Source organism: Ovis aries, chromosome 12, assembly GCF_016772045.2.
Source record: "Ovis aries strain OAR_USU_Benz2616 breed Rambouillet chromosome 12, ARS-UI_Ramb_v3.0, whole genome shotgun sequence".
Taxonomy (NCBI): domain Eukaryota; kingdom Metazoa; phylum Chordata; class Mammalia; order Artiodactyla; family Bovidae; genus Ovis; species Ovis aries.
The window spans coordinates 30,440,130-30,464,077 of record NC_056065.1 but is presented as its reverse complement, the minus strand read 5'-3'; the positions used below and the strand labels follow the sequence as shown (position 1 = coordinate 30,464,077).

General features: G+C 40.1%; 1 protein-coding gene and 1 pseudogene across 4 annotated transcripts in view; both read right to left on the bottom strand.

The window, feature by feature from the left end:
• The window catches only part of SMYD3 (SET and MYND domain containing 3), a 770,036-nt gene that overhangs the window by 410,071 nt on the left and 336,017 nt on the right, over positions 1 to 23,948 (bottom strand). The window lies entirely within an intron of this gene.
• On the bottom strand, positions 17,305 to 18,143 carry LOC114117357 (histone H3.3A-like; annotated as a pseudogene).

The following is a 23,948-nucleotide window of genomic DNA, read 5'->3' as shown; positions in this document are numbered from 1 at the left end:
AAAAAAAGTAACTGTTGTGGCCAGGTCCAGAGAGGAGCAGTTACCAGTGCTAGGATCTTCCTGGACACCCACTCATTCACTCGCTCATACTGAATGAGTATCTATCATGCGCCAGGCACGCTGTCCTTGCAGTGAGCAAGACTGACAATGTCTCTGCTCACATGGAGTTTACACTCTTGTAAGTGGTGCCTAATAGAAACAGTAATAACCAATATCTTTGGGAGAGTAATCAGTGCTATTAGGAAAAATATCCGTCCATTAGTCTACCCTTTCCCTCACAAAAGACTGAATGCATGTGTTGCTAGCAGCTGGAAACACACAATGGGAATTAAAACACAGGCGAAATTTGGGGATCAGTCACATATATATGGTAATGAACCTATAGGAATTAATGAGGTCACCCAGATAGTGCGTAGAGGACAAAGGAAAAAAGGGGGAAATAAGCCACAAACATAGAAAAAGTATTTAAACTTAAACTAGGAAAGTGTTTCAAGAAGGAACCATCCATAGTACACACATTTTTTATGTCATGGGTGAAACGGAGCAGGACCCTTTAGGGCTCCTGGGCACAGAAACACTTCTGTGTCCCTCATTCCCTCATTCCTTATTTGGAGGGAATAGGCTTTGGCCTCCAAGAACTTTTGTAAGTTCCACAGGGCAGGTTCAAACAGATGCCAATCATGGAAGGAAGGGGATACAGAAACAAGGGAAGAGCAGCCAAGACACCACAGTGCAGCCTTGGGGCAGGGTCCTGGCTCCACCTCAAGGGACACGCATAACAATGTCTTTGAGCTCTTCTTAGAACTAAAACCCCCAACAAATGAAGACTACCTGATGTTAACCACACAAGCTCACCAGGAGAACACCTGAGGCCAGATTAAAGGAGTACAGGCCCTGCAAACGCCCTGATCCTTATTAGCAACCCCACACTGAAACCATTGCTATGAAACTCCTCACCAAATCCTCCCCAAGTTGGGACACATAGTTTTGAAGGGCATGAGCCCGCCGTGTGCCCTTTTGCCTGGCAAAGACAACAAAGCTATTCCTTTCTACTTCACCCAAAACTCTGTCTCTGAGATTTGATTTGGCACTGGTACACAGAGGCCAAGTTTTCAGCACCATGGAGTCAATACCAAGAGGATCCAGGACTCACTGGATTTAGCAACAGGGTGACATCAACTAGAGCAGTTTCAATTGAGTTATAGGCCTGAACCTAAGACTGCACTGGGCAGGTGAGCCCATGAGATGTACGAAAATGCAGTCTAAGAATGCAGACAATTTCAGTTTTGATTGTGAAAGAGACTGGTTCCAGGATAAGTAGAGAAAGAGTTGGGACAGAGAAGTTTTTCTTTTTTTTTTTTTTTCCCCTTTCTTTCTTCCTTTCTCTCTTCCTCCCTTCCTAAAATAGGAAAGATTTAACCATACTTAAAGGCTGAAAAGAGAGACTAATGAAGAATAACTTGGTGGATTGAGGTCCCTGAAAGAATATAACAGAGTGGGATCCAGAAAGTAGGAGGAGACTCCTTTCCCCTGGGAATTGAGGGACAGGAGGACAAAAGATGCTGAGGAGAGCAACCATGGGGTAAGGAGCAGAAGTGAAGGATTAAAGGTTGAAAGACTTCTACCTGAATGGCCTCAGGCCAGGAAAATTCTCAGGCAAGATTTACTGCGAAAGGAAGAAGCCCCCAGGGACTGGAATGTGTATTTAAGGTTAGGTTAATTGACAACTGGTAAAAGTGAATGGGAGGTTTGAGAGGGGAGAAGGTGGGTTGTAGTTTAATAAATTTACTTAATAGTGGGACATATAAAATTTGTCCAACTAGGCAGAAATACTTGGGGAACACAATGATTCAAACATTTGCAAATAAACATTTTCATTCATCACTCCATGTCTGGGGTAAAAAACCTTGAAATGTAGATAGAGCTGAAGCAACAAGCTCAAGTAACATAAGAGGGTTATACAGGAGCAAATATATCTGCACACATACATCTAAACTGAAGAGGGGAGGAATTCAGAGAAATAAGGTGCATGCTCTGTGAGGCACAGTTCAGTTACCTAACCTCAGGCAAGCTGCTTCCCCTTGCCGTGTCCCAAATTTCCCTTCTATTTTTTTTTTTAAAGGAAAATACTATCTATTTTCTTTCAGCTCCTCAGGGATACTGTGGAGATGCATGCACTGTATACTTAAAACTCCAAGCCAACTTAGAAAAGAAACTGAGAACATCAAAAGCCCACACTAACAATCTCTGGGCACTGGCTACACTGGGCCACACAATGGGAGGTTCCCTTTACACTCAGCAAGAAAAAGGTACCGATGAGTACAGGGCTCTTTTCAGGAACATTCCTCTCACCTGAATCATTTGTTCCACTGTGCATGACTGAAACTTAACTTAACGAGAAGAAAGATAGCATCACGCTGTCTGAACACGCTTGAAGGCCTATGACTCTCTTCTTACTACTCGCTGTGGGAAAAGGCATGTTAGTTCTTTGCTTATCCAAAATGTTAAGCCCTTTATTTACCGAGTGTCAGCTCAGTCAACACAGAGGGGCGGCCTCTGATAATTCTTCAAGATGGCAGGATCCGAGAGCCTGGGAACCATGTCAATCACTGTGCCCTGCACGTGTCAAGTACTCAACCTGATCTTTGCTAGATAGTGCCTGCCTGCCTTGCTCTGCAGTAGAACACGCAAGCATGTGCTCCTTAAAAGCAGCAATATCTGCAGGCCAGGTGATGCGGGATAGCTTGCTCATTTTCATTTAATTTTTTACAGAGGTGAAATTCATATAACAAAAATAAAAATTTTTCAATGAACAACTCAGTAGCATTCATGGCACTGAAGATGTTGTAGAAGTACCACCTCCACCTAGTTCCAAAACATTTAATCACCCCAGGACAACACCTTGTACCCATTAAGCAGTTGCTCCTGACTCCCTCTTCCCACAACTCCTGGAAACCACCAATCTGAGCTCTGTCTCTGTAGGTTTATCTCTTTTCGATATTTCATATAAATGGATTCATACAATATGTGGGCTTTTTCAGGAGCTTGATTAATGGTTACATAATCGTTATGTTTGGAGAAAGCAATGGCACCCCACTCCAGTACTCTTGCCTGGAAAATCCCATGGGCAGAGGAGCTTGGTGGGCTGCAGTCCATGGGGCCGCTAAGAGTCAGACACGACTGAGCGACTTCACTTTTACTTTCCTTTATTTAGCATATTTTTGCAATTCATCCATGCTATGGCATGCAATTACACTTCTTCCTTTTCATGACTGAAAAATATTCCACTGTATCGATATAATACAACTGGCTTATTCATTCATCCATTAATGAACATCTGGGATGTTTCTACCTTTTGAGCATAGTGCTGCTACAAACATATGTGTACATATATTTGTTAAGTATTGTTTTCCAGTCTTTTTGGAGATATACTTAGGAGCAGAATCACTTAGTCACATGATAATTCTATGTTTAATTTTTTAAGGAACTGTTTTCCACAGTGGCTGTACCACTTTGCAGTCTTACCAGGAACTGTACAAAGATTCTAACTTCTCCATATCCTCACCAACACTTCTTATTTTCCACTGTTTCAATTATAGCCATCCTAGTAAATGTTAAGTGGTACCTCACCGTGTCATTTCCCTGATGACCAATGACCTTGAGCATCTTTTCCTGTATTGATTGACAAGCTGTGTAACTTCCCTGGAGAAACGTCTATCCAAGCCCTTGGCCCATTCTTAAACTGGATTGTTTGTCTTTTAGTCATTTTTAAGCAAGGTACTCCGATACTCGTCTCTAAACATACTGCTTCAAGCAGATGAGATGCAAAACAAGATGTTAACAGTATAGTCTTAAGAGGTTATGTTCTGGAACCGGACTGCTTGGGTTCACTCTGTAACTGAACATCTTTATGACCTTGACAGAGCTATGTCTCTGAACCAGAGATTCTCATTGTAAGATGAAGATATTAATACTAAACTTCATGGAGGTGTGATGAGCAATAAATAATTTAATCAATGTAGTATACTTACCTGTGTCCAAGACAAAGTAAGAACCATAAAATTGTCAATAATCAATAAAATTTGTAGGGACAGCATCTCCATGTAATTACATATGTATTCCCATAGAGATGGGAGAAATGCATGAACCTTTACCAGATTCAGCCATGCAAGGGAAAAAGGAACTCCAGCAAGGAAATATGTTAAGTATAAATGTTAAGTATAAAATGGTCTCAAAATAATGAAATGCATTTGATAAAATAGTGTTATTTATACCCTTTAACAACATAGGAAAAGCATTCTTATACTGTAGAACAGAAGGCAGAACCCATATCTGAGAAGAAAGTTTGATGATTCAAACACTAAACAAGGACCAAACCTTCTGTCCCATCATACAGTCCCTAGAATGAAAAAAACGGAGAAAGCTTGCAGGCTACTGTATTTTATAACTGTCATTTCTTTGAAATGTCTATCCATCACTGTGAGTGAGAACAGTAAATCATATTATTGAGAAGCATCAAGATTCTCTCCTTTCTGTACAAACAAAAACTTCATCACAACCAGGGGAATCATGTCAAGCAGTGCACCCACTCATATCCAAAAGTCACATGCATCTTTCTGCTAAGTCTATGCTGCTGCCTTTATGCTTTGCAGTCTTTAGAAACTCATGTTCATTGTAACAGGTAACACCAATCCAATGTCAATGTGCAAAGGCCTCTGTGCTCCAAGTCTATCCCAGATTTGGTAACTAAAAGTTCTTCCAGGGTAGGGGTTCAATATCTCTTACTATATTGTTATTGTTCAGTTGCTAAATCATGTCTGACTTTTTGCGATCCCATGAACTGCAGCATGCCAGGCTTCCCTGTTCTTCACTATCCCCCAGAGCTTGCTCAAACTCATGTCCATTGAGTCAGTGATGCCATCCAACCATCTCAACCTCTGATGCCCTCTTCTCCTCCTGCCCTCAATCTTTCTCAGCATCAGAGTCTTTTCCAATGTCTTCAGGGTCTTTGCTCTTACTATATACTCTGGTTCAATTAAATCTTCTGTTTATAATATACAATTTCATACCTGTAATTTTTCCTGTCATTTTACACTGCTTTAAAAAGGAATGAAGTCCTGACTTCACTTGAACTCCTTAGGGAGCTTGGGTTTTCTAAAGGCTTATGTATCTCCTTCCCCACATTCCCTTCAAGAGCAAATTTAAACCTTGACATACTGATTAACTTAGATTATAATTCATGAGCTCTGCAAAGGATAGAGGGAAAGGAACTAGGAGTCACGGGTAAGTGAAAGTGAAGTCGCTCAGTCATGTCCGACTCTTTGCGACCCGTGGACTGTAGCCCACCAAGCTCCTCCGTCCATGGGATTTTCCAGGCAAGAATACTGGAGTGGGTTGCCATTTCAAATTCAAGTTTATTCTCAATACTGGAACAAATGAATAAGATGGAAGGGGTGGTCAAAAATTAGTAAATCAAAAGGAAGGAAACAAATCAGTAAATGAAAAGGTAAAATGCCAAAATTAATTTACAAAGTAGAGAGAAGGGAAATTAGTGAAGGTCTGTTGCAGAGCAAAAAACTTTCCCTGAAAAACCTCTAATTATATGATACATGAAATGGGCAAGCTTAAAAGTAAACTTACTCTAAAAAAGAACAATTATGTTCTTGGGAAAGCAAATAAAAATTAGTCCTGGATTAGTCATCAAAATGTTCTTGCTTGTCCCAGATCACAGTTAAAGAACAATTAAGAGGCAGAATAATGTAATGCATATACAATGCACGGGCGGTCCCAGGTTTGAGTTCCAACTCCACAAATATGGCAAGAAGCGTAGGTCCAAAATGTAACTAATAAGCTCATCTTTCCCAAATTATGGAAATGATTTTTCAAATTTGGTGACAATCAGAATTTCTTGCAGCTTAATTCTGGATGCCGCCTGTTTTTTTTTATTTTCTAACCATTATAGAAAGTACAGAAATCACAGAACGCTGCAGCTGCTGCTGAGTCGCTTCAGCCGTGTCCGACTCTGTGCGGCCCCATAGACGGCAGCCCACCAGGCCCTCCCTGTCCCTGGGATTCCCTAGGCAAGAACACTGGGATGGGTTGCCACTGCCCTCTCTGAATAAGAGAGTAATACAAAGAAAAAGGAAAGGGACTCTATATATACTACATACTATAATATATACTACATACATAAATGGTTTTTCCTGTGGTCATGTATGGATGTGAGAGTTGGACTGTGAAGAAGGCTGAGCACCAAAGAATTGATGCTTTGGCACTGTGGTGTTGGAGAAGACTCTTGAGAGTCCCTTGGACTGCAAGGAGATCCAACCAGTCCATTCTGAAGGAGATCAGCCCTGGGATTTCTTTGGAAGGAATGATGCTAAAGCTGAAACTCCAGTACTTTGGCCACCTCATGAGAAGAGTTGACTCATTGGAAAAGACTCTGATGCTGGGAGGGATTGAGGGCAGGAAGAGAAGGGGACGACAGAGGATGAGATGGCTGGATGCTGAGTGAACTCTGGGAGATGGTGATGGACAGGGAGGCCTGGCGTGCTGTGATTCATGGGGTCGCAAAGAGTCAGACACGACTGAGTGACTAAACTGAACTGAACTGAATTTTAAAATTAGCAGAGAACCATGGACTAGCAATCAAAGAAAACCACACTGCAGTATATTAGGTATTTATAAGTTAAGAAAAGGAATATTTTTGGTATAGTTCCTGGTTATCATAGGCAAGAATTAACTATTTTGTGTTATCCTAAATTGAGAATTTACATATTATGATTTCTTCCCTCCAGAAATACATCTCATTACAAAATATCAGAATGATGTTTTATATATATATATATATATATATATACATATTGTTCAATTAATATTGTACCATGGCTATTTCCCCATATTATTAAAAATGACTAATGGTTCAAGTAACTTCTTTTTAGTTTCACTTATAATTCATTTAACCACTTCACATTGCTGGACCTTTTCTTTTTTTCCATTAAAATAAAGTACAATTACTAGTTGCACCAAATAGGTTCACTACGAACTAATAATTTTACACTCTTAATAAACACTTTTAAATTTGCTTTGTACCAATCACAAATCAGTGCAAACAACAATAGTAGTAACATGGAAGTGACTTAAGTTCTTGCTAACATTTCAGCATTAACATTTCTTATTAATTCCTGCCAAATGGCATTTCCCTATTTGTCTTTCTTTGATTATTAGTAAGATTAAATATTTTTTCACATTTTTATAGGCTAATTCTTTTGTGACTTCTCTGTATATTACACTATCTTGTCTATTGATTCTTCCATGTAAAATCTAAATAATCATCTGGAAAAAATGTCTCAAAAATACTTAGTTTGGAAAGACCGCCATATTTATAATGCTTAGCCCTTCATCTACAAATGCAGTATGTCTCTTTAATTAATCTATTATTTCTTAAAGTTTGTATTTTTTTGTATGTTCCTTGTGGTATTTGTGGCCTCTAACTACCCTATTCAAGACTTCTCAGAGATTTCTGCAAGCAAAATACATGGCATTTTCCAAAACACCCTCCAATATATTTTTTTTTAATCAGAAAATTTTCTATGGTCATGACATGGGAATGACTATGATTTCCACTTTGGTCCAATAATTACAGTTTCTTAGTTCCCAGGGAATGGGTAGGGCTGAATTAACACTGGTACAAAAGAGAATCAATTTTAATAGATATCTCAATGATAACTGAATCTGAATAAACAGTATAGTTCCTTTCAGTGAGAAACACAGTTGACATACAACATTTTTTCAGGTGTACTGCATAATGATTTGACACCTGCATACATCAATTTGACACTGTATATGTCTAGCAGCCATCTGTCCCCATACGAAATTATTACCGTATTATTGACCACATTCCTTATGCTGGATATTACAACCCATGGCTTATTTATTATATAACAATAGGTTTGTGTCCCTTAAATCATTTAAAGGATTTCACCCAACTCCCCAACTCCTTCTGTCCTGGCATCCACCCAGACTTATTTCTTTTATGAAAGAGATAAAATTCATTCCATCAAATTTTTTTTATCTTAAACTCCATTTATATGAAATTGATATTGTAATCCCTTTCTTTCAGTTTAATTGCCTGACTTGCCTTGCCTATAATTTTACTTCAGTAACAAAGTTTGAGGGAGGAGGAGAGTGTAGTCACCTGTAAATAGCTTAAATTTTACAGTATTTGTTTATTAATAATGGATTTACTCTAGGAGCTAAAATAACTCACGCATGGAACAGAGCCTCAACCAACTATTAAATTATTAATATTTAATAGATCTGCCTTTTTCTATCATGCTTTCTTCTAGTAAACACCTAATAAATTGAAATGAAGTTTTCTCTGATCATTACTCCAAGGTTCTCTGCTAATTTTAAAATCAGGAATACTATAATATTATAATACTTTCTACAATCACTGCAGATGGTGACTGCAGCCATGAAATTAAAAGACGCTTACTCCTTGGAAGAAAAGTTATGACCCACGTAGATAGCATATTCAAAAGCAGAGACATTACGTTGCCGACTAAGGTCCGTCTAGTCAAGGCTATGGTTTTTCCAGTGGTCACGTATGGATGTGAGAGTTGGACTGTGAAGAAAACTGAGCGCTGAAGAAATGATGCTTTTGAACTGTGGTGTTGGAGAAGACTCTTGAGAGTCCCTTGGACTGCAAGGAGATCCAACCAGTCCATCCTGAAGGAGATCAGCCCTGGGATTTCTTTGGAAGGAATGATGCTGAAGCTGAAACTCCAGTACTTTGGCCACCTCATGTGAAGAGCTGACTCATTGGAAAAGACTCTGATGCTGGGAGGGATTGGGGGCAGGAGGAGAAGGGGACGATCGAAGATGAGATGGCTGGATGGCATCACGGACTCGATGGACGTGAGTCTGAGTGAACTCCGGGAGTTGGTGATGGACAGGGAGGCCTGACGTGCTGCGATTCATGGGGTCGCAAAGAGTTGGACACGACTGAGCAACTGAACTGAACTGACAATCATGAAAATGCTTTACATACTGATGGGAGTACGTGAATGTGTGTGCTACATGAATAGCTACATATCAATATTCAGGTATCACTGAATTATATCTAGGTCTGTATCTGTTATTGTTTATGAATTATAACTCAATTTAAATGAAGAGTACTCAAGGGAAAAAATATAAGTATGATGAAAGAATCATGTGGGCTCCCCAGGTGGTGCTGGTGGTGAAGAACCCGCCTGCCAATGCAGGAGACAGAAGAGACGTGGGTTCGATCCCTGGGTCAGGAAGATCCCCTGCAGGAGGGCATGGCAACCCATTCCAGTAGTCTTGCCTAGAGAATGCCATGAACAGAGGAGCCTGGCAGGCTACAGTCTTAGGGTCGCAAAGAGTCAGACACGACTAAAGCAACTCAGCACACATGCAGGAAGTCATATAATCCATGCAGAAGTGACACTGGTGATACAGACACAAGCATTCGTTTCATTTATAAAATCATGCTTGAGTACGAAATTCTGTTTTTGTTGTTCAGTTGCTAAGTTAAGTCTGACTCTTTGCGACCCCATGGACTGCAGGATGCCAAACTTTCTTCTCTATCTCTTATATAATGGCATTTTGTGAAATGGTAATGATCCCTCTGTTGCACCAAAAATTAAAGCTGAATTTCAATATGAATTATGACAAAAAACACAGTATTTTCCACTTGTTATGGGAGATAAAAGAAAAAGTAGCCCTGAGTTAAGCTTTTGCTGTTGTTTAGTCACTAAGTCGTGTCCAACTCTGTGTGACCCCGTGGACTGAAGTCCGCCAGGCTCCTCTGTCCATGAGATTCTCCAGGCAAGAATACTGGAGTGGGTTGCCCTTTTCTCCTCCAGGGGATCTTCCTTACCTGGGGATGGAACCCATGTCGTCTACTTTGGCAGGTACATTCTTTACCACTAAATCAAAAAGGAAGCCTTCAACAAAATAACTGCTCTGATCTTTGAAATTTAGAATAACAATTATTCATGTATTAAAAAACAAACAAAAACAAAAAAGGTTAGTTTTTTTTTTCCCTAAGTAACTTTTACATTTAGAGGTACCCTAAACTCTACAGTTCCTTCACTACCTAAGAATTAAAACACTATAAAGATTCACATCTACCTACTGAAGCTGAACCACTCGTTCCATCACAGATCTGAAAGTACTTCATAAACCATCCGGGTAGACGGGGTGTTACAACATGAGCATTCATTCCATTTATGGAAATACAGTATCCGTCAGTCCCCTATAATTTTGCTCAACAGCAATTGCTAGGGGAAGTTTCAAATATTTGTTGGAGATACTCTTGAAAAATAGAGGACAATTTACTGGTGTGTATGATTGTCAAGTGCTAGAATATGTCAATCATCTAATTACCAACTATTCACTGAGGAGGGCTTTCAAATACACTGTAAATGAAACGTGTAAATTAGCCACAAATTTGATATATATTATGCTGGATAAAAGAGAATAGAAACCTCTTTCAAATCTGTAATTTATTCAAAGGAGTTTCCATCTTAAATACATTCCTCATGAAAAGCAATTTACATTGACCCAAGTTACTACATCTTCCATGGTTTAGAATAGGTATTTATTTATTCAAGAGCAGCAAGAGAATGGGGAACAAGTCTTCTAGTCTAAGCTAATGTTACACAAAGTCACTCAGGAGCTTTTTTATTCCATTCCAACATCCTCCTTTCCTTTCAGTTGCCTCCTCCAGGCCCCAGCAAAAACTCCATTACCAGTGAACACAAAATAATTCTTATCTTTTAACACAACACTTAGTCTCAGAAACAAGTGCAGAGTTGCAAAATTGGAGATCAGTAAACAAAATTAGCCTCCCTCAACCACACTGATGAGTTCCAGCTCATCAGTCATTCCTAAATCCTCCCATTGCCATCCAAATCCAAAAAGGGAACCAAAACTTGGGGCCGTATTTGGCTTTTCAAAGACATTGGCAGATAGAGAAAACATTAAACAAAAAAAAAAAAGAGCATTTAAAACTGAACTGACACTGTGACCAAAAAGTAATTTTTTGTTATTTAAAACAGAATGACAGTCTAACATGTATACTATCATGTAAGAATTGAATCGCCAGTCTATGTCTGACGCAGGATGCAGCATGCTTGGGGCTGGTGCATGGGGATGACCCGGAGGGATGTTGTGGGGAGGGAGGTGGGAGGGGGGTTCATGTTTGGGAACGCATGTAAGAATTAAAGATTTTTAAATCTAAAAAATAAAAAACTAAAAAAATAAATAAATAAATAAAACAGAAATGACATACATGGCCTAAAATCAGCAACAAGAATAAAATGGCCTAAAATCAGCAACAATGAGAATAACACTTATATTGGACTTTTGTCAATGATGCTTGTAAATGCTGGCTCTTCCCTTAGGTGGTGAGGTTAGCCACTCCTGAGCTAAAATAACACATACATGGACTTGTCACACAGCACAGAGAACAACTACTGATACATTCAATATCTTGTAATAACCTATATGGCAAAGAATCTGAAAAAGAAGATATGTGTATGTGTATAATGAAATCATTTTGGCGTACATTTGACACTAATACAACATTGTAAATAAACTATTCCCTATTGGATCAGTTGGTAAAGAATCTGCCTGCAGTGCAGGGGACCTGGGTTCGATCCCTGGGTCCAGAATATCCCCTGGAATAGAAAATGCAAATCTACTCCAGTATTCTTGCCCGGAGAATCCCATGGACAGAGGAGCCTGGTAGGCTACTTACTGTCCATGGGGTCACAAGAGATGGACACGACTAAGCAACTAACACTTTCACACTTTCAATTTTTTAAGAACAGGAGAAAAGTAAAGAACAGACAAAGACTTTAACTAAAATTGGTAGAAATACATAATATTTCTATTTAAACATAGGGCAAAAGGAAGAGAAATTTTGAAATTTTTGTCAGGCTTACAATTTGCTTATTGTAGGAACCACTGTGATTCATATTTGTCCAGAGGGTAAAAAGATCACTGCTTATATCCATGACTTAGTCAAACCTTTCATAACACCAGAGACACCTATTTATGATATTAAGACCACTGCTTTCTTAAATTAGATCCTATTTTTCACTATCCTTACATCATTTAAGAATTTATAAATTTCAAAGAAGAACATGAACAAAAATCATAACCATTCATTATTATCCAAGGTAGACTTATGGTGTCGATTTTCTAAATAAATTCTAGGCAGGTTAGTAGTCTACTAAATAAATAAAAACAATTCATAATCCCAAATACTAACGGCAGACTAAAATGATCTTCCCAAACCTTGCTGAGTTTTAACTGCCTACACACTACTTACCAAATGAGGTTAAAAGCAGCTACAGACCCGTTAGTACTAGTTCTGTACGCCATTACCACATAATTTAAAAGAGATTCCTCCTTGTGGTACATATACACAATGGAATGTTACTCAGCTATTAAAAAGAATGCATTTGAATCAGTTCTAATGAGGTGGATGAAACTGGAGCCTATTATACAGAGCAAAGTAAGTCAGAAAGAAAAACACCAATACAACACTTTAACGCATATATATGGAATTTAGAAAGATGGTAACGATGACCCTATATGTGAGACAGCAAAAGAGACACAGATGTAAAGAACAGACTTTGGACTCTATGGGAGAAGGCAAGGGTGGGATGATTTGAGAGAATAGCATTGAAACATGTATATTATCATATGTAAAATAGATCAGCAGTCCAGGTTCGATGCATGAGACAGGGTGCTCAGGGCCGGAGAACTGGGATGACCCTGAGGGATGGGAAGGGGAGGGAGGTGGGAGGGAAGGTCAGGATGGAGAACACATGAACACCCATGGCTGATTCATGTGAATGTATAGCAAAAACCACCACAATACTATAATTAGCCTCCAATTAAATCTAAAACAAACAAACAAACAATAAAAGAGATTCCTCCTAAACTCTGGGAGTTTTTAATTTTTGTACTGCCATTAAGAATTTCTAAATACTAGATGCAGTAACACTAGGCTAAGCGATATACTGAGCAAGAAAAGTATGTTCACCCTAAAACAGAGCTCAAAAACACAATATCAAGTCAAGAGACCACTCAGGAGAAGAATAAGCATTTTCATGGCAGAAAAGCACCGAAAAGGTTAAGGAATGCACAGGGACTTGTTGAAAAGTGGATTCTGAGAAGGCTATGAGTTGCTTTCCAAGCAATGCCTAGCACATAAAATGTTCTATGAGCAGACTGGTGTCCAGTCCTATTTGAAATATGGAGAAAAAAAGAGAAAATATGTATGGTCATGAGAACAAAGAAGATAGTGAGAAATGCAGAGACAAGTTGATGTTTCTAAGAATTTAGATTAAAACAGGAACAATTAAAAAATCAATCTCTCCAATTGCATCAATCTTATCCAGATAAATTATTCTAAACATCAGGCTTCCCAGGAGGTTCTAGCGGTAAAGAGTCCACCTGCCAATGCAGGAGACATAAGAGACGCAGGTTCGATCCCTGGGTCTAGAAGATCCCCTGAAAGAGGGCATGGCAACCCATTCCAGTGTTCTTGCCTGGAGAACCCCATGGACAGAGAAGCCTGGTAGGCTATGGTCTACATAGCGTTGCAAAGAGTCAGACATGACTAAAGCTACTTAGCACACAGGCACAATCTAGCAATCCTCCCAGACCATCCTTACTCCAGGTTTCAGACCCTCTAGCTTCCTTCTTTCAAAAGGGGTGCTGCCTCTACTTTCAGATGTTTATTGGGAGCAGTTTCCTATTTGAATGTTAATTACTGTTATGACACACATGATAATTTAACTTGCTTCAGTAATTTATTCTTCCTTGTAATTAGATGTAGTAATTGGAAAATCTTCCAGAGTGTAACAACAGTTCTAAAGGTGAAATGGCAAGGGGAGGGAGCTTTCCCATAGGATTTCAACTATAAATCTGGAGCTGCCTGTTCAATGGGCAGGCACTAGATGAACCAGGCCAGGAATCAGAGATGGTCCTTCTGGAGTCACAGAGGTGGCACTTGTGACCTTTAAGAGCTGGATGATTCAAGAGGAAGGCAAAGACCCAGCAGATGGTTAGTTAGAGCGACCCTGAGAAGAATATTAAACACTAAACTTGAATGAAGCCAGGCATGATATGACACAGTGCCGTTTAAAATCCTCTAGTCTGGAAGCTATTCACATACGGTTCAGAAACTGTAGAATGAGCAGGCCAAAAATACCACTGGGGTATGATGGGCTCTATTTTTACTTGATTTACAGAAGTGTTTTGATGCTTGCCATATCATATACACTCAATAAATTATTATTGAAATAAGCAACAGAGTAATTGGATAAATGAATGGATGCATGCGTGGCTTAGAAATAATTATAGCCAATACAATTCAATATATAAAACATACCAAGTATCATGCTAAACGCTTCATATCTCTTTTTCTTCTCTCCCAACTTCCTTTCCATTATTCCCAAAGCCTTACTACATATCTTGACATAAGATTCTTAAAAAAAAAAATTCTATGACAGATTATTTCAAACATATGCAGAAGTAGAGAGAATAGCTCACATACCCAGATTCAGCTTCAGTAATATTGACCAATTTTCTTCATTTACACCTTGTGTCATTAGCTCTCCTGTATTATTTTGAAGCCCGTTTCAAATATCATATCATTTTATGTGGCAATGTTTATAGGGTTTGGGACTCTCTGGTGGTCCAGTGGGTTGAGAGTCTGTCTTGCAATGCAGGGAATACAGTTTCAATTCCTGGTTGGGAAACTAGGATTCCACATGCCACAGGGCAGCTGGGCCCACCCATCACAACTGCTGAGCCCACACACTGCAACTAGAGAGCCTGTACACCACAACAAAGGATTCCATGTGATACAACTAAGGGCCAAATAAATAAATAAATATTTTTAAAAATAATTATAGGCTTCATTTCTAAAACTTCAATGTAATAATCCCTTAAGTATATTAATAAGAATTCCTTAATATCATTCAGGCACTATACCTTTTACCCATTATTCAGTTCAGTTCAGCCACTCAGTCGTGTCTGACTCTTTGTGACCCCATGAACTGCAGCACGCCAGGCCTCCCTGTCCATCACCAACTCCCAGAGTCCACCCAAACCTATGTCCATCAAGTTGGTGATGCCATCCAACCATCTCATCCTCTGTCGTCCCCTTCTCCTCCCCACCTCAATCTTTCCCAGCATCAGGGTCTTTTCAAATGAGTCAACTCTTTGCATCAGGTGGCCAAAGTATTGGAGTTTCAGCTTCAGCATCAGTCCTTCCAATGAACACCCAGGACTGATCTCCTTTAGGATGGACTGGTTGGACCTCCTTGCAGTCCAAGGGACTCTCAAGAGTCTTCTCCAACACCACAGTTCAAAAGCATCAATTCTTCGGTGCTCAGCTTTCTTTATAGTCGAACTCTTGCATCCATACATGACCACTGGAAAAACCATAGCCTTGACTAGACAGACCTTTGTTGGCAAAATAATGTCTCTGTTTTTTAATATGCTGTCTAGGTTGGTCATAATTTTCCTTCCAAGGAGTAAGCATCCTTTAATTTCATGGCTGCAATCACCATCTGCACTGATTTTGGAGCCCAGAAAAATAGTCAGCCACTGTTTCCCCATCTATTTGCCATGAAGTGATGGGACTGGATGCCATGATCTTCGTTTTCAGAATGTTGAGCTTTAAGCCAACTTTTTCACTCTCCTCTTTCACTTTCATCAAGAGGTTGTTTAGTTCCTCTTCACTTTCTGCCATCAGGATGGTGTCATCTGCGTATCTGAGTTTATTGATATTTCTCCCGGCAATCTTGATTCTAGTTTGTGCTTCCTCCAGCCCTGCATTTCTCATGATGTACTCTGCATATAAATTAAATAAGCAGGGTGACAATATACAGCCTTGACATACTCCTTTTCCTATTTGGAACCAGTCTGTTGTTCCATGTCCAGTTCTAACTTTTGCTTCCTGACCTGCATATAGGTTTCTCAAGAGGCAGGTCAGGTGCTCTAGTATTCCCATCTCCTTCAGAATTTTCTACAGTTTATTGTGATCCACACAGCCAAAGGCTTTGGCACAGTCAATAAAGCAGATATAGATGTTTTTCTGGAACTCTGTTGCTTTTTTGGTGATCCAGCTGCTGCTGCTGCTGCTAAGTCACTTCAGTCGTGTCCAACTCTGTGCGACCCCATAGATGGCAGCCCACCAGGCTCCCCCATCCCTGGGATTCTCCAGGCAAGAATACTGCAGATGTTGGTAATTTGATCTCTGGTTCCTCTGCCTTTTCTAAAACTAACTTGAACATCTGGAAGTTCACAGTTCACCCATTATAGTCTTTTATAGTTTGTATATGAAAGTGAAAGTGAAGTCACTCAGTCGTGTCCGACTCTTTGAGACCCTGTGGACTGTAATCTACCAGGCTCCTCCATCCATGGGATTCTCCAGGCAAGAATACTGGAGTGGGTTGCTATTTCCTTCTCCAGGGGATCTTCCCGACCCAGGGACTGAACCCGGGTCTCCCACCTTGCAGGCAGATGCTTTAACCTCTGAGCCACCAGGGAAGCCCAGTTTGTATATAATTGTATCCAAAAAAGGTCTAGACAGTAGGGTGAATTGACATATGCCATAAATCTTTTTAATCTATAGATTTCACCTCCATCTCTTTTTACAAAACAATCTTATTTCTTTATTTATTGGCCACACTGGGTCTTCATTGCCGTTTAAGGGCTTTCTCTAGTTGCAGCAGGCAGGGGCTAGTCTCTACTCGGGGAGCTCGGGCTTCTCATCGTGGTGGCTTCCCTTGTTGTAGAGCACAGGCTCAGTAGTGGTGGTGCACAGGCTTAGCTGCTCAATGGCATGTGGGATCCTCCCGAACCAAGGATCGAACCTGTGTCTCTCGAACTGGCAGGCAGATTCTTTACCACTGAGCCACCAGGGAAGCCCTCCATCTCTTTTTATTTCTGTTGCATTAGCTGTTGTAGCTAATGATACAAAGTCATTTACCCTGTAGAACTGCCCAGTCTAGATTATTAAAATTGTATTTCCATGATATTTATTTTTTTAATGTATTTTAATAGCAAACTTACAGGAACAGCACAGAAGACAGACAACATTAAAAACATGTGCTTGCATGTAGGACAACTCAGTTAGAAAAGTATAGTGAATGGATGGAATCTACTGCATGATAAAAATGCTACAAACACCATTTAGTTGCAGTCAATAAGAAATTTACTTGTTTTAAAAAAATCCAAATGCTGGCATTGTCCAGAAAAATTTAACAGGTTTATTTATAATTGTTATAAAGTTGAACTGCTGAAACTTGTTCACTGAAACATTTTGACTTTCATTAATGCTTTATGTCCCCGCATTTATATTAAAAATTCACACACAAATGAAAATGGAAAAACTGCCAATACCTGATTTCTGTCCCCTATTTTCCACTTGCAATCATATACTTAGGTACCTTTTTTGACCCCGTTAGAAAAAAAATATCTAACGTTCAGAACTACCAATAACAGGAAGAGGACTTTTTTTTTTTTTTTTTAAGAATGAAATGTTTCCCATCATAGTGGATTCTTAAGCACGTTCTCCACGTATGCGGCGTGCTAGCTGGATGTCTTGGCATAATTGTTACACGTTTGGCATGGATAGCACACAGGTTGGTGTCTTCAAGAAGGCCAACCAGATAGGCCTCACTTGCCTCCTGCAAAGCACCAATAGCTGCACTCTGGAAGCGCAGATCTGTTTTGAAGTCCTGAGCAATTTCCCGCACCAGACGCTGGAAGGGAAGTTTGCGAATCAGAAGTTCAGTGGACTTCTGATAACGTCTAATTTCACGGAGTGCTACAGTACCAGGCCTGTAACGATGAGGTTTCTTCACCCCTCCAGTAGAGGGCGCACTCTTGCGAGCGGCTTTTGTAGCGAGTTGCTTCCTCGGTGCTTTACCACCGGTCGATTTGCGGGCAGTCTGCTTTGTACGAGCCATGGTATAGAGACCTCCTTACTTACCCCCCTTCTCCTTCGGCTGGAGCTTGGTGAGCTAGAGGCGGCGCTGGCGTTGGAGAGCGACGGCCGCGCGGCGGCGGCTGCGAACACAATTGAAAGCTATTTCCATGATATTTAATTCAGTCTGTTCCCCTGCCCTCTGTACTTCCAGTCCATGGGTAGTCAGACAAAGAGGCCAGATCAGATTACAGTTTGAAATTTTGGCAAGAACACTTTAGAAGCTGTGTACTGGAGACCTACAATCTCAAGGTGCCTCTCTGTGATGTCCATAAAAAAGGGGTACTTACCACTTGGATTCATCAACTTACTGGGGGTTACAAAACAATAAATCCTGACTTTCTGACCCCTTCCTCTGTTAGCAGGACTAAACCACTCTAAAGAGAGACAGTTTCATCAACTATTTGGTAAAAACGAGGTATAGTTTGTGAAGGGAAGCATGCTAAAAACTTCTTTCCTTTTATTTGTCAGTTTTCAAAGTAATGATTGACTCCCTAATATCATTACAAAAAGAACCAATAAGGGTTTAACTTTTAGCTCTGAAAATCCCTTGAGAGGACTATCCCCCACATCTGTGTCAGAAATCTAAAACTATCCGTTATCTAAGTATGTCTAAGAGTGGGAGTAAAGAAAGATAATAATCTGCTTTGAGAGCATCTGTCTCCTTAAGGCCTCTTCAGCAAGCAGATTTTTTTCCCCTTAATTTGAATATCTCCATATAAGAAAGTTAAAAAATTCTGCATCTTTAAGAATATTAAATATCTAACACCTTTCTCTCAGAGTCATGATGCAAATGCTTGCCACCTGATTTCAGAAACTCAAAGGGCAGGAGAGAATGGGTAGCAGTCACTACACAGCTGTCCCTGGTATCTGTGGGAGTCGGCTTCCAGGAACCCCCTAAACTAAAATCCAAGGATGCTCAAGTCCCTTATATTAAATGGAGTAATATTTGCATATAGCCTACATATTTACACATTGTGCTATAATTTACGTTTTAATATTAATTTATTTTGCTGTGTTGGGTCCTAGTTGCAGCATGCAGGATCTTCCTTGCAGTGCATGGACTTTCTAGCTGTGACGTGTGGGCTTAGTTGCTCTAAAGCATGTGGGACCTCAGTTCCCTAACCAGAGATCGAGTTATAACCATTGGACTACCAGGGAAGTCCCCCTCCAGAACAATTTAAGTCATCTCTAGATTACTTATAATTCCTGTACTGTGCTGTGCTTAGTTGCTCAGTCATGTCCGACTCTTTGTGAGCCCATGGACTGTAGCCCGCCAGGCTCCTCTGTCCACGGGGATTCTCCAGGCAAGAATACTGGAGAATGCCCTCCTTCAGGGGATCTTCCCAATCCAGGGATCGAACCAGGCATCCCACATTACAGGTGGATGCTTTAACCTCTGAGCCACCAGGGAAGTCCCTTATTATACCTGGTACAATGTAAATCTATGTAGGTAGTTGCTGGCAAGCAGAAAACTATAGTTTTGGTTTTTGGAACTTCCTAGAATTAAAAAAAAAAAAATTGACCCTCAGTTAAATTTGTGGATGCAGAATCCACACATAAGAACCCCTGGATAGAGAGAACTGACTGCCACTAGTTTCCAGCAAGAGATGCTTCCTTTCGCAAACACTCCTCAAAAGTGATATAAACAGAGTCTGTGATATAAGGAGCCATAAAGAGATGTGGGAAAAGCAACAAATACCATGGAAATGACATATTCTACTATAGTATGTACATCATATGGCTTGTATTTTTTTTTCCTGAGAAATAAAGTCATCACTTAAACTATGGTAATTACTATCATCTCTCTCTCCACATGCATTTCCACCCTTGAGAAGCAGTAGAAACTGGAGGCTGACATGGTGTGCAAACAAATGCTCTTGTGCACAGAGGACTCATTCTCCTCCTAGAGGTTCCATTCCACTCAGAGGAACGACTGTGCAGAACAGTGTCTCACGAGAGCAAGGCAAATGGAGGGCTCACCAAGAACACACTACGGTGAAAGTGACCTCAGTGGAGGAAAATGTCTCTCCTGTATTTTTCCTTCCAAAAGACAGCCTAGTCTCCAGTCCAGTGGAAGGGAGAGGTGACCTTAAAATTATATGCAACTGTGATATAAAAAGTCTGTCTATGTACAAAATTAATAAAAAGCATCCCACCTTTCCACCCTCCAAAGCTGAGACGGCTCAGGAACAGTACTACGCCTGACATCTTATTTGCCACATACAGGACTTGGGAAATTCAAGAATGCTAGGAATTATGTATCATTTCATGAATGGCACTTTGGGCAACCAAAGATCCTCTCTACACAGAAACACAGGAAATCTCAGAATTTCTGTTCCCCACGTGTATGGCTATTTTCTTAATTTGTATAATTTTATTTATAAGAGGCAGAACTCAAGTTACTGAATTATGAAACAAGTACATAGACTAGGGTGGTATAGTCTGGGATCCATTCCCCAATATGAAAGGGGATGCAAGGCTCCCATCTTTGAGATATGGTATTACTTCAGCTACTTGTATGCCAAGCACCAGTTGTCTAAGTAGCATGTCCTTCAGATACCTACACACAACAGAAAACTGAGAAGCCTAACAGAGAGAGCTGAACAACTGGATTCTAACACTAGCATATTTATTTCCTGAATAAATTGCTTAGCAACCTTGTACCTTCATTTATCCATTTCACAGAGTTTATTCTGCAGGAGCATTTTTGAAAAATAAATTCTTTGAAATCTTCAAAGAAAGAACACAACTTTAACCTAATTATGAAGTAAACAGAAAGAAAAACTTGAATAAATCCTGCCCAGTTAATCCAACTAAAGAGAGATTAGTGAGAGAGAAATCAACTTCCAAGGCTAGGAAAGACCCATTATCAGTGGCTGTAAACATTGTCTTCTCACCAGTTCCTTACTGAGGTTAAAACCCCCACACCTCATATTTGCATCTCTATCCTTCCTCTTCGTCCCACCATCATAGCCTTCCCCCAGGAACTCCTGCTCTCTCTTGGGTCCTCTATCACTCATCTCCCCTATTTTACCTTCACTTCCCTCTACAATTATAACGTCCCTCCCACTGTCACCAATAAGACTGAGCTGAAGGGGACCTTAGAACTCTTCTACTCAAACTCCTAACCAGTAAAAATAGTAAGATGAGGCCTGAAGTGATGAAGGCACAGGCTCAGCATCATCAGGAAGCCAACCATTTGCAAATCTCCGTCCTCATCCAGCAGTCCTCCTCTTGGTATAGCATGGTGCTACCACCTTCCTGGCACTGCTCACTCTTACCCAAGAAAGGGATTTGAGGAACCAGGTGATGCAAAATCTCATTGTTTTCTACCAGAAGGAGGGCTTCCAGTCACAAATGGAAAAATAACACAAAAGCAACCACCTTGATCAGATTAGAGTCCTATATCTGAAGGACTCCACCAAAGTCCAAATGTCTTCACCCTTAGTCCACCTCATCCAGAGAGTAAGATTTGATTCCACAATGACCATCTCCCACTGGTTCTTTCCACTACTGAATGTGACTGGAAGGATACCTTCCATGAGTCAAACCTAAATCCTTCCTAGAAGAAGAAATAGCCCTTAATTCTTATATGTGATGTGTGTGTGTGTATGTTAAGTGCTTCAATCATGTCTGACTCTTTGTGACTTTATGGACCATACTCCACCAGGCTCCTCTGTCCATGGGATTCTCCAGGCCAAGAATACTGGAGTGGGTTGTCATGCCCTCCTCCAGGGAATCTTCTCGACCCAGGGATCGAACCCACATCCCTTATGTCTCCTGCATTAGCAGGTGGGTTCTTACCACTAGCACCACCAGGGAAGCCCGCTTAAATGTGATATTGAAGCACAATCACCACCAAGGTTGAAAAGGCACTCTACATAAGCCCCTAAGTGCAGGTGGGCATGGTTGACAGAAGGAACACAAGGATCTTTTCAAAAAGCACAAACCTAAACATCTCCACAGCCTTACCTTACCTTTAGGAGGTTAAATAGTCTTAGTCCCTTTAGCTTTATCAACCCTTTAATGATATTTTTAGTTTTGGTCTAAAGTCCGTTCAAACTGACTATGTTGCCTTCTGGAAGCTAGACTCTAGAACCAAAGAATACGTTAATATAAAGACCAAGGACATCCTTAATGTAAGAGAAAAGCCATCAACAAAAGTATTAGAAACTTGTACAAGTCCAGGGCAATCAAAGAAACTTCCATGCTAAAGAGCCAGTATTCAAGACAACAGTATTTTTCAGATAGAAGAAACTTATGAACTTCAGGAATAACCAGAAACAAAGGAGAAAACATCAAACAAGTCTTGAAATTATTTTCAAGCACAAACTCAAATATAGTCCGTTAGACATCATTTAATCTGACAGCTCTACCCATGTAGCTAAATATGAGAAGGTTAGCTTAAGAGACAAAAGCCAGAAATGTCCGAGCTAAACCCCTTAGTGACACAATAAAGTTAGGAAGAAGCAAGGTGAATAAATTAGAGGAAATGCATACAAAGAATAAACAAACAAATATATGCATCAAATTTCTGACTGAGCCAGGGGAGAGTGTTCAGAAAAAATAAAATAGTGTGTACTCTTGGTATAACGTCTTGAGCATAATAAGGCTGCCAAATTTCAAGCATCAGGGAAGTCAAATACCAGCTCAGAAGATTATGAAAAGTTAACTTTCCAAACTGAATCTGAAAAGGAACTGAGTTAAAAGGAGGTCAGTTCATCCTAAGAAAGAAGCAATTTCTACTATTTGGCTGGCTGTTTCAAATTAATATCCTGGAACATTAGCAGGTTAAAGAACCCTATAGAAATGGCAGAGAGGGAAAAGCAAATGGGGTAGAAACAACAATGTTTACACTTCAATAATAGAAAGGTATTCCTAGAAGGACTTACAAGGTACTAATATGACATATATGAAAGTCCAAAAGGCGAGCTTTAATAAATGATGAGAAAAGACATTAGGCATGGAAGTAAAGCCAGATGACTTGAAATAACTCTATCTACACACATACTAGATTATTTTAAACCATGTAAGCCACCCCGAGATCCAAGAAGGATCATGCTTTATTATTCCCTAACAGGCAGTATCCCCATTACATCAAACCAGTAGAGGCAGTTAGGTGGGAAACTAGAAGCGAGATGAATACAATCAAAGAAACACTTGTCCTTTCCAAGATATTGTTACAAATGCTGAAAAAACCTGAAGGCATACCTTGACCCCCAGAGGCCTCAGTTTTTACATTAAATATGAAAGATAAGCAAGTGCATCACCCTCTTCTTCTACGGGGAAATACCTGGACAGTAATAGTTGAAAACACAGATGAGCCATAATAGGTCAATATAACTAACAGTTGCCAAGTCAGCACACACATTCGCAGCATCAGACTCATCAATGCTCAGTGACCTGGCCATCTCTGGAGGACAGTACGTCCTGTCATCCCCAATCTGTACCTTAGAGGTGTAATTTCTGCTTCTAAAAGTATCACACCTTGTTATGGCCTGCATGTCTGTGGCCCTGCAAAAGAAATATGCTGCAGCCTTGACTCACAATGTGCCTATATTTATAGAAGATGTCTCTAAGGAAGCACCTAAGAAGTCATAAGGATGGGGCCCTGATCCAATAAAATTAGTGTCCTTTTAAGAGGAGACATCAAAGAGCTTGCCCTATTTCACCACAAGTACCCACAAAGAAAAGACCACATGAAGACATAGCAAGAAGGCAGCCATCTGAAAGCCAGAAACAGTCCTCACCAAAAATCAAATCAGCCAGAGCCTTGATCATGGACTTCTAGGCTCCAGAACTGGCAGAAAATTAATTTCTATTGTTTAAGCCACCCAATTTGTGGTATTCTGTTACAGTAACCTGAAGTAAGACATACCTACTCTACCAATGTTTCTTA